The 12,290-nt window shown below is 46.2% G+C and overlaps 1 protein-coding gene and 1 non-coding gene across 6 annotated transcripts in view; one reads left to right on the top strand and one right to left on the bottom strand.

Annotated features, from left to right (window-relative positions):
* WWC1 (WW and C2 domain containing 1) overlaps nucleotides 1-12,290 on the top strand; it is a 151,185-nt gene that overhangs the window by 6,808 nt on the left and 132,087 nt on the right. The window lies entirely within an intron of this gene.
* On the bottom strand, nucleotides 11,235-11,338 carry LOC144313149 (U6 spliceosomal RNA). Its single transcript, XR_013378876.1, has one exon. It is a non-coding gene; the product is annotated as a U6 spliceosomal RNA (small nuclear RNA).

Genomic DNA, 12,290 nt, shown 5'->3' with positions numbered 1-12,290 from the left:
AGGGGCCCTGGATAAGAGAAACCCACTTCTCCTGGAGAAATGGCTTGGGTGACATCTCGTAGGGCTTCCACTTCGACAGGGCTGAAGGCTGGATCTGGGCTAAGTGTGTGTGAGAAATTCACACACCATGCGTCTCCAGCACGGAGAGGGCCAGCCGGCCGCTCACCCTCAGGCAGAACGAGAGGCTCTGCTTGCTGCTGACAAGCTTCTCGACTGCCTTGAATCCCTGTTTCAGAGTGAGATAAAAGAAGAGAAAACTTGGAAACTGGATACAGTGGTGTTTTGTTATTCAACCTTCACCAGCAGGCCATTAAGCCTCCAGCTCCTGAGCAGAAAACCTCTTGCCAAAATAATGGGGGGAGATTGAAGCGGAGACAGGCCTTCACTGTTGGTGTGTTGGGAGAACATAGGCCATTCTATAAAGATGCTGGACAAGGAGGGGGGTAGAGCAGAGAGTGGGGAGGAGGGGAAATATGGACAAGTGTGGTGGGTTACATCCCCCCCACCCTCCCACCCCCCCGCAATTGCCTCCTCCTCAATGCTTCTACCCGTGACATCTCACTGTTGGGAAGAAATGGGATCTTTCAGTTTCAAATGTCTGCCAAAGAAAAAGGACCCAGGCTTAAGTTCTCGCTCAATGGTCAGCCAGAAAAGAAAAAAAAATGAAGCTGCATCAAGATTAGGGACACCTTTGTTGCCTTTTTTCTTTCCCTGCTCCATTCATCACTCCCTGGCAGCCAGGACACCAGGCCAACGGCAGCTGCTGACTTTCCCCAGCCGGCTGCCTGCTGTTGCTGGGCCTGGTTCCGTGGCAGCCCAGCTGTCCCCACGCCGGCTTTCTCTCCGCCCCGTGGCGGTTGCTCGTTTGATTGGTCACTGGGGCAGCCCTTAGGATCCCCTGACTGGTACCTGACTTGAAGGATAAAATATCAAGATACAGGCATCAGGTGGCTGCTAGGATGAGGTGACCTTGGGACAGCCTTCCGATCTCGCATCTGTTGTGGCTTTTCTTAGATAGTTAGGGCTCTATGTGCACTTTACTTTGTAATCCAGGAATTGCCTCCAAATGCACGGCTTGTCTTTGTATTGCTAACGAAGAGAATAATAACTGGTTTTAATGTTGGCGAGAATGAGGATAATCATAGTTATATTTCATCATCTTTATCCAGTATATGTCATGTGCCAAGCGCTGTTGCTCATGGTGGTTTTCTGGCATTTTGCAAATGGGGAAACAGACTAAGCAAGGTCAGACAGGTCAAAAGAGAGTTGGAATCTGAATCAAGGTCCATCTAATTTTTTTTTTTTAAGATTTTATTTATTTATTCAAGAGAGACACACAGAGGCAGAGACACAGGCCGAGGGAGAAGCAGGCTCCCTACGGGGAGCCTGATGCAGCACTTCATCCCAGAACCCCAGGATCATGACCTGAGCCAAAGGCAGACACTCAACCACAGAGCCACCCTGGCGCCCCGAGGCCCATCTAATTTCAAAGCCTTACTGTGTACCACTGCACCGTCAGTAACTTCGGAAGGAGGAGGGGAAGAGAGGGCAGTAGAGGGAAAAGGAACTTTTTAACTACAGAGGAATCAGCGGAAACACACCTAGCAGCATATTGTTCACTGTGGAGAAAAATGATTGTGTGCTTCCAAGCAAACATTGGTCCGACAATACCACACTGTTCCCTGCAGTAGATAAGGTCTTCGTAAAGATCTTCACAGGGTGCCAACTTAAGTTCTGGTTCTGTCATTACACGTAGTAAATGACCTTGAATAAATTTCTTCTTCTCAGGGTAGGACCTCTCTACCGGTGAGGATGAAATGACACTGGACACGGCAAGTCTTATTAGCCCAGTGCCTAGTGCACATCATGCTTTCCCCTGGGAGCTGTTCCTAGTTAGGCTCGTTTGCCCTCCTGTGTATTGGTAGAGGAACTGGAAGGCTTGTCCCCTCCTTGCCCACTCAAGTGTCTTCTGGTAAGCCAGGGCTCCTCTGAGCCATGTTGACATCAGAGCTTGCAAACCACCTTGGCATCACTCATTATATAAATAAGTCAATAAATTCTTTTCCCTGGTCTTATCGGAGACAAGCCCTTCTTTGGAATTTCTGGAGTGAAGTGACTCTTGCCAGTGAGCTGGCACCAGGGCTGTGTGTGAAGCGGAGGTAATGAATTGCAGTTGTCATGGCAGAACTAAAAAGGCTGATGGAGGTATCTGGAATTCATTTGTAACCGCTTGATTCCATGTCTCCTCACTCCAGAAATCCCTCCTACCGTTCCACCCCTAGGACCGTTCAAGAGCTGTCTGAGAACCTGCTGATTTTAGCATGGTGGTGGTGGTGGTGGTGGTGCAGAAGGGCATTGGTATTTATCACGTCCCACCCAGCTAGGGGTTGGCCATTCATTCAGCAGGTATTTATTGGGTGCCTCCTGGGCCTCGGGCTCTGTTGCCAGTGCTGAGGAGCAAAGTCCCTGCTGCAGCAGGGTGTACCCTTGGGTGAGGAAGAAGGGCAAACACTTAAACAGATAAGTTGCATTACAGCTGGGGGCTTGGTGTTCTCTGGAATGCTTTTCCCCATCTCAGGAAAATGGAGGGACAGACCTGTCTGCTACACCTGTTTGGCAGTTGTGGTGTGAACTTCAGTTTGGAACTGGGAGACATTAGTGCCTTCAGTACAGTGTTGCCAAGAGCCTGTTGTATGATGAGCTGGGCACTGCGCTAAGAGCTGGGCATGCAAGGGTGAGACACCACCGTCAGTCTGCAACTCATAATATTTACTACAAATTAGTGAGAGAGTCATCAAGCTGTACAAATATAGTTGGAAATGCCAGGCTCTCTGGACCTTGATTTCTTTCCCCTGTTTCATCTGGACTCATTTCATCCTTCAAAAATATTTACTGAGTGCCTGTAAAAGGTTAGGGTATCAGTAATATGCCAGGCATTACTCCAGCACTGAATACTCAGGACCGATGGGACCAACAAAATCCTGTCCTCATGGAACTTCCATTTTAGATCAGATGTTGTCGAGCTTGGGGAAGCACGGGAACCACCTGGAGGGCTTGATAAATCTGACTCCCACTCCCCAACTCCCACCTCCACGCCCAGTTTGAGTCAGTTGGCCTGCTTTGGGGCCCAGAAATGTGCACTTCTAACACGTCCCCACGTGTTGCTACTGGTCTTTGCCCTGTACTTTGCAAAACCACTGGCAGTCAATTCATCGAATCCTCACAATAAACCTGGGAGAGTACCAGATTATTCCTGTTTTACAAACAGGGAAACCAAAGAAAGCAGGTGAGGTAACGCTAAGAGAGCCGAAGGAAGTGGTTTCAGGAACAAGCACTGTTGACCTATGTCTCTGTGATGGCTATGAGCATGCCATTGTTCTAGTTCTTTTGCTAACCTGAAGCCCAGTGGTGGCAAAATCTGGTAGAGTTTTCTCCTCTGTTGTGAAATAAAGCACAGGGAAGCCAGAAGCTTGAGAGGATTCCAGAAGCCAGAGGGACTTCTCTTTACACCAGAATGTATATAGACTCTATATATCCATACACAGGAGAGGATCAGAGGAAACAGTTGTCTCTGTTTCTCAATGGTGCTGAGCCAGGGCATCCATCCTGAGCTGTTCTGCAGAATAAGGGTCCCTGGGCTCCTTCATGCCTGGGAACCTTCAGGGCCCCCTGCCCCCAGTCTGACTTGAGCCCTATGGAGTGCAGGGGAGGTGTGTGTGTGAAAAGTCCCTCTTTTCACTGAATCCTCACAAACCCTCTAGGGAGCCATTGTCCATTGCTGGTTCTCTTGACCACAATTTGGATTTTACATCCCAACTTGTCACTGGCTAGTTCTGTGACCTTGGTTAAGTTACTTAAACCCTCCTGAGCCTCAATATCTTCACTGGCAAAATAAGTTAGAACATACCTCATAGAGTTGGCCAAAACCAAATTAGAAGTGTCTCATTATATTCACGTTCCACTCTCCGGATAGTTCTCTAAATGCAGCAATTAAGGCCTCCTCAGTACATTTTATAGCTTTATCATTATAGAATTACTGCTCAATTCATATATTTTAAGTACCAGATTTCTTGGACATAAACCACTTTTTTCTTCTCTGGGAAAACTGAGCATACTTAAGAGGTAAACATCTTTCCAGTGAACAATGATTTTTGCTAGACAGGACTACTGAAAGGTATCTAAACAGCTCAAGGAGTTTCAAAACCAGCCTGAGTGCCTTATTTCCATCGCTAATTTAAACATTTATCAGCTGCCAGAGGAGACCCTAGGTATTTCTTCAGGTTTCTTCCTGGTCGCCCGGCCTAAGTTCTCAAAATGTGGTCTTAGACTGGCACATCAGCTTCTTCTAGGAACTGGTTAGAAACACAGATTCTCATGTCCCACCTATTGAATCTAAAATCTGACTCTGCTGCCCTTTCAAGTCTTGGGACCACTGGCCAAATGCTTGCAGCAAGAATGACTTAAGATATTTTGTTAGTGGTCACAGGCAAAAACTGACCGGATTTGAAGAACCTTCTGAGCACAGGTAGATGTAGCCAGTTGAAGTGGTCTTCATTGCTTATGACCTTCTTAGTATCATCCCAAAACTTGTATCGTCCAAATTGGACCTTCACACTTCCTTCGCCAGGCCCCACCGTTGCTTGACATCTTCTTTACATCAAGGTTTGGTTCACAGATAAAGCTTAGAAAGGCCTTCTCCATGCACCTTGCCTGGGCCCCATGGCATCTTACACTGTGGTCGAACAGCATGACTACCTCCATGTTCTCCATTCTTGGTTATCAGGTTAGCCCAGTGGCTGGCATGCAGTAGGAGTGCACTAAATTGGGAAATGAATGCTCTCCAGCTGGGAGTTTTAGATTCTGTTTCCAGCCCTCTTCAGAGCAATAAGTCACTTGCCTTCCCAGAGCCCTAGCGTTCATTGCTCTACCATGGAGGAATATTAACGCTTCATCTCCTTTCCACAGCAGAGGATAGGAGGTTGTGTTTGGAGCTGAGGAATGAAAGGATCAGTCAGGGACCCTCAGGTTCAGTTGCACATTGATCTCGCAAGAGGGGAGTGCTAAAAATACCCAGGTCTGGCCCACTCCCAGACATTCTGGTTTAATTGGACCGGGGTATGGCCTGGGCACAGGATTTCCAGGGTAAAGTCAGATCGGAGAACCGCAACTGTAGGTAACCCTTTATAAACACTTGCAGGGTTTCAGTGGGATTACGTGAAAGTACCACCTAGAAGGTTTTCAAACTAAAGATTTATATGGCTGTACATAGAAAAATTGAGATGATTTTGGAAATAGTCGAGGGAGGGGAAAAGTAGATCTTTGGGGGATGTCAGTCACCTTGCCGTACCTGTCTTGTGATTTCTGTCCTGGCGCGTTAAGGATCAGAGAGCCTTAGGCTTATCTTTACTTTAATGTGAAAATCTTTAAATTCCCATTGCAGCAGTAATGCTTTTGAACAAATTGGTCTAAGCTCCTACGGAGAGGCAGGCCTGAGGGTTGGGCCGTTAGCGCCTCTTCTGTCTGACCTCAGCAGAACTCCGTCTGGATTTCATGCACACATCTGTGTCCTTGAGACTCCAAGAGAGTGGGGAGCGTAGACATCGTCACCATATAGATTATAGCCTGTGGGTAAGAACTAATAATAGCTAACATTTATTATGACCGTAGACTGTGCCAAGATCTAGGCTGTGGGCTTTGAATGTATTATCCAATTTAATTCTCAGAGCAGCCCAATGAGGTAAGAGCGGTACTGTCTCCATCCTGCTGACAGGGAAGGTGATGCTGAGGGAGTTGAAAACTTGCCCATGATTGTAAGCTAATAAGTGGCAAAAGTGGGATTCAGTCTGCCCGCTCCCAAAACGCATGTTCTTCATCATCCTGTAGGTCAGGCAAGGCTGGCAGGGAGAGCACCACTGACTTAATCCTGGTAATTCAGACCAGAGCCCCTTTCACTCTGGTGATTCCTGCAGCACCAACTAACTTCAAGTTGCTTGGAGTCTGTTGGGGGAGTCCAGAATTTTGTGTTTGCTCTATTCCTGTTTTAGCAGATATCCCCCTTTAGTAGGCAGGGTGAGCGAGCTGTTTTTCTGATTACAGTAGGTTTTTCAAAAGCCCAGGGATCAATGTCCTTGACCAAATTCCTTGGTCCGTGGTGGTGATCAGTGTCTTTGCTTCACCCTCCCTACTGACTCTGTCCAAGACAGCTTCCGTCTCTTATTACTTTGGCACAGAAGACTTTGCAAGAATCAAGTTCCTGTTGGACTCTTGGTGTCTGCACAGCATATGGGCTTGGTTTGCAGCATTCTTGCTTGCCCAGCAGAACATCCCGAAGAATGTCTGTTTTGGGTTCACTGGAAGACATTTGGGTCATCTCAAGCCCAAAATGGCTCCAGCTGGGCATGAATTACCATCCACTTCTGTTGCACAGTGGAGCGCATTGAAACAAAAGAATGCCATCACCTTTGTGCATTTGGTTCCTGATAGGAGCTGTGCTAGGAAGGGGGTACAGCAGTGAACAAAGGCCGAAGTTGTCCCTCATGGAGCTTACAGATAAATACTAAAAACATAAAATAATTACAGATCAGGAAAATGAAGAGAAAATAACAGTCCTTATGAATGACACCAGAGATCAAGCCATAAATTTGTTATGTTCTATAATTAGAAACACTGAGTTTGCTTTTAACTTTAAATAAGATGCATCTATAATAATGGCCTGTCTCTGTCTTCAGCCAGGTTTTCTTAATTCCAGTCAATAGATTGTGGCACTCACTGTGGTGGTAACAAACAGGGTTTCTTAACTTTGGCCTAGGAGCCAGGTTTCCCCCCAGTCCGGCATCGTCTCTCAACTGTGTCCATCTGAACCTCCTAAGGGTGGCTAATGCATATTTCCAGGCCCAGCCCCAGTCAACATAATCAGAACCCATGGAATACATGGAACGCCGACTCCATGTGTGTAAAAAGAAACCCCAAGTGATTTTGATGCTGTCTTAAGCTTGAGAACCACTCAACTCAACCAGGACTAGAAATCCCTTCAGCCTTTACCACAACCTGGCCCACTTCTTGGTCCTCGTATCAGAGAAATCTCTTCCTTTTGTCAGGCATCTGTGAGTTTTTCTCCAGTGTGTTCAGGTGTTCCCTCTCCAAGACTAAATGTTCAGGCTGTGTCCTACCCCATGCCTCTTGCTCTGAAGAACATGGAGGAGTTCCGTACCCACTGAATCCACAGCCCCCACTCATGCTTCAGCACCCCCCATCCTCCTTCTGCCACCTCATCCTCTGATCACAGTTCCAGAAAGGTCACAGGAGCCACCCACTGATGTCTAACTTGACCTCCTTGTAGCATCTAACAGCGTGGCTGACCCTCCTCATCTACTGGTGCCTTTCTTTAATTTTTATTTATTTTGTTGAGATGCATTTGACATACAAATTTAGTTTTAGGTATACAAAATAATGATTCAGTATTTATATATATTGCAAAATGATCATCACAGTAAGTCCGGTGAACATCTATCAATTCATAGTTACAGGTTTTTTTCTCGTGATGAGAACTTTTACTATCTGCTCTTAGCAATTTTCAAGTGTGTGGTGCAGTTTTGTTAACTAGGGTCACCATGTTGTATATTCCATCTCCGGGACTTAATTATTTTGTGACTGGAAGTTTGTACCTTTCGAGGTCCTTCAGTCATTTTGCCTACCACACCTCCTGCCTCTGGCGACCACCAGTCTGTTCTCTGTATCTGTGAACTTGTTTTATTTTATTTTTGGATTCCACATATGAGATCATGCATTATTTATCATTTTCTGTCTTATTTCATTTAGCCATACTGCCCTCAGGGTCCATCTATGCTAACACAAGATTTCATTCTTCCTTATGGTAGTAGTATTCCATTGTATATGTACACCACATTTTCTTTCTCCATTCATTCATCAGTGGCCACTTAGGCTGTCTCCATATCTTGGCAGTTGTAAATGATGCTGTAGTGAGCATGGAGTGCAGATATATTTTTGAATTAGTGGTTTCATTTCCTTCAAATCAGTACCCAGAAGCGGGATTTCTAGGTCATATAGTAGCTCTATTTTGAATTCTTTGAGGATCCCGCATACTGTTTTTCTTTTTCTTTTTTTTTTTTAAAGATTTTATTTATTAGAGAGAGCATGAGGGTGGGGAGAGGCAGAGGGAGAAGGAGAAGCAGGCTCCCCGCTGAGAAGTGACACCCCCCCTCAACACCTCTGGATCCCAGGACCCTGAAATCATGACCTGAGCCCAAGGCAGACACTTCACCGACTGAGCCCCCCAGGGGCTTGCTCCTATGCTGTTTTGCATCATGCCTGCACCAATGTACATTCCTGCCAACAGTGCACAGGCATCTAGTGGTGGTAGTGACCCTTCTCCTCTATTGACAGTCGCTCTTCTCCAGGAAAGGGAGGGCATCTTGTGGTCTTATCTCCCACTGCTCTTCCCTTGTGGTGTCCTGGGACCCCATGCTTTCTGCTACCTCCTCTACACTGCCCACTTCCAGTTTCCCACTAGACATCATTTTTGGGTCCGGACAAACGCTGGACACTACAATACATTTAAGTCTGAATCCAGTCCTGGTCTCAGACAGCTTTGCCTCTTCTGCCATTCCCTGAGAGGAATCCCCCATAATGTCTAAAACACACATGGTTCAGATTCGAAAGGTCCAAAAGGTATGCAGCAGATCATAGGTATTTCTCCCCAGTGGCACCCACGTACCCAGTTTCCCCACCACATACTGGCCACCCCTGTTTCCATCCTCTGGATTCCTCCCTACCCCCATCTGGCTCCAGGTTCTGGTGCCAGCCTTTCTTTTATGGACTTTGACACCTCTTCTTTTTTCTTTTTATTCCTACTGAGGCTTAGTTGAAAACAGAGCCCAAACTAGAGTCCTCACCCTTCTAGCCAGCCTGTGGCATGCTTTCAGATGGGTCTTGTCTTACCCAGTGTTGCCCACTCCCCTCCTTACACTCTACAGACATCCCCCCGGTCCCAAACTTGCTGAGGGACAACCTTCCGAGCTTGGCATCAAAGCTCCTCAAAGCTGAGCCTGCCCCATTTTCTCTGTCTCTCTTGCTTTGCCCCACTTTCCTCATGAATGAGATGGGGGTAATAGCAGTATTGAGTTCATACTATTTTTAAAGATTTTTAAAAAATCTTTCTAGGTGTATTTTGGTATCTTTTAAATTTGATATGATTTTAAACTTACAGGAAAGTTGCAAAAATATAAGAAATTTCCATAGACCCTTTACCCAAATTGACCAATTTTTACATGTTACCCATTTAACTTATAGTCTCTCATTTTCCCTACGTGTATGTGAGTTTGTGTATGTGTACTTATATATACAAACATATATGATTAAATATATGAAACCATGACATATATAAACCATTTAAAAGTACGTTATAGGGACACCTGGGTAGCTCAGTTGGTTAAGTGCCCCACTCTTGATCTCAGCTCAGGTCTTGACCTCAAGGTCAAGAGTTCAAGCCCCACGTTGTGCCCCACATTGGGCTCCATGTTGGGCATGGAGCCTACTTAAAAAAAAAAAGCAAGTTGGTTATTACTCTTAAATTGGACATCATGTCTCTTTCCACTAAGTACTTCAGTGTTTAGTATGTTTAGTGTATGTGTGTATAAGAAATAAAACATCCTCTTACATAACCACACTTCATACAATTTTAATAAGTTTAAATTAAACTTATCTAAAATTAAAAAAATAAAAATAAATAAGCTTATCTAAAATACTTTGCAGAATGCCCAACAGCATAGCGTGCAGGTGCCAGTCGTTGCTAGCTGTGATTACTGAGCTCTCTTCATTGGTCTTCTGCATATAGTCCACCTGTGTTAGTGGCAGTACCCAAACATGCCCTACAATTTGCCATTCTCCCATCGCAGTCAGTTTCCCAGCCCAGCCTGAATCTGTGGAGGCCCCACCTCCTTCACAGCCCACAGGTGATGATGCCAGCTCCAGGAGGCCTTCCCTCATCCATCACCTCCCTCCCTGCTCCTGCCGGAAGAGCTCTACTTTAAGTCAATTCTCTTCTAGTCAAAACCAGAAAAAGCCCATCCCAGATGGCTCTGGAAAAAAGAGACTACTGTGAACTAAGATTTTACAGGAATCTAAGGCAGGGAATAGCAGTCCTCACTGCCAGGCAGGTGGGACTGCAGCTGGTGGCTACAATTTATGATGTCTCCTGAAACCTACAACAACAGATCTAAAATTTGCTCATAAATTCACAACCTTGTTTCCAATCATTTCTGCCTCTAACTTTCTGTGTACACTTGGGCAAGCTACTTAAGCTCTTTGAGCCTCAGTTTCTTGCTTTATACAAATAAGGTTAAAAAAATCACGATTTTATTGAGTGCTGAGTGTACACTAAATGCTTTATGTTTATTCAACTAATTGTCTAAGGGAGGTGCTGTAGTTCTCCCTATACACAGAGGAGGAAGTGGAGACATGGGGGGGGGGGGTGCTAAGTAATTTGCTTAAGGTCACACAGCTAGAAATCCCCAAAGCTGGGATTGAGTCTCAGGCTGTCTGGCTTCAGAGCTCCCACTCTTAAATTGCTATCCACTTTGAAGGACAATTGTGAGAATTGCGGCATGGATTCTTCGTGTAAGGCACTTATCGGACAGCAAGGCTCAGACTAAGTACTCAAAAATGTGAACAGTTATGACATTATCACAGCATTAGGTGACCCTGATCCCCTTCACGGCCCCAGCCAGTCTTATAACCCTTCAACCCCACAACCACAGTTAGCTCAGTGTCCAAAAATTCAGTGTGGATTTGGAAAAATTGCAGAGCTGACCTTGAGTTGGACTCACCTGGTATAGGAAACTGTGACAAGGGTCAGGGGTCATGTGGTACCAACCACAGCAGCAGCTGTCTGCTCAGGAGAGTCTGTGGGCAGTTGGCCATCCCCCAGTCATTCTTTCTCAGAACTTCTATGTAAATTGTTCTGATTCTGTGGCAATGAGTAGGATTTGGTGGGTACTGTGTTTGAGCACATGCTCGATTCTGAGCCCTGCTTCTGGCCCCCCTCCCCGGTATGACAGACTCCCACTCATTAGTGTGATTGATCCCTACCCTCTTGCTACTGGAAGTGCGGGTTGTGGACCTGCACATCAGTATTGCCTGGGAGCTTGTTAAATATACAGAATTTCAGACTCCACTCCAGACCCACGGAATCAAAAACCGTTTTTGCTTTTTTTATTTTTAATATGGAATGCTTCACAAATTTGTGTGTCATCCTTGCGCAGGGGCCATGGTAATCTCTGTATCATTTCAGTTTTAGTATATGTGCTTCTGAAGCAAGCACCAGAAGCTGCATTTTAACGAGATCCCAGTGGTCCTTAAGCATGTTCATTTAATACTCCTTATTGTTTATTGTGTAGCCCTGGGTTTTTTGTTTGTTTTAGTTTTTTGTTTTTGTTTTGTGGCTGACTAGCTCTTACCAAGCTATGATGTGGGGCACACCATGTAGTCATACTATCAATAAACAGTGGATTATTATCACCAGTTATAAACGCTGTCAGGGGATGAGTTTCTTAGCCTGTTCTCAGAGCTCCACGTGGAATAAGGGATTGAAGCCGGATGAGTGTGAAAGTCAGTTCAAAGGGTATCACACCTGCTGAGAAAAGGCAGGTCCTGAGACTGTAACATATTCAGCAGTTGGGGCAGAACAGATCAGGCTGTGCGGGAAATCCCCAGGGTGGCAAAACATGGCCCTTGGGGACATGGGCAGTTGGAAGGTGGGAACCCTTGGGAGGCTAGTGCCTGTGGCTGTAACACATAATGAGGAGGTGGCCCAGCAGGCACTTGGCAAAGATCCCAAAGGCAGAGTTCCAACCCTCAGAGAACAGTGGCAAGAGCAAGACAAGGAGGTCTGGGGTTCCCCTGTAAGCTTCCCAGGCAGGGGCTTGAGCCAGTGAAACAAATGGCGGACTCCCTGGAACTAGTTCTGAATAGGCCAAAAGTATTGCCATGAGGGTACTAGCAGAAACAATACCTACAGCCAAGGCTTAGGCTGGTTGAGCCAGAGGCCACACATGCAATCCGTGGTCCAAGCCAGGAGGACCCTGAGTAGGGTGGCAGAGACCAGGCTCCTGATGGAGGACCCAGGACAGGAGGGGCAGAAAGCCAGCTGTGGGCTGCAGAGAAAGTCTGTAAGAAGTCCGCAGACTGCCTTGCCTTTCCTGGCATGGAGTTGGCAGGGAGGTGTGGCCAGATTCCAGAAGGCTTTCCCATCACTGCTTGCTGGGCCCTGGTTC

This window comes from Canis aureus, chromosome 4 (assembly GCF_053574225.1).
Source record: "Canis aureus isolate CA01 chromosome 4, VMU_Caureus_v.1.0, whole genome shotgun sequence".
Taxonomy (NCBI): Eukaryota; Metazoa; Chordata; class Mammalia; order Carnivora; family Canidae; genus Canis; species Canis aureus.
This window is presented reverse-complemented; position numbering and strand designations above follow the sequence as displayed.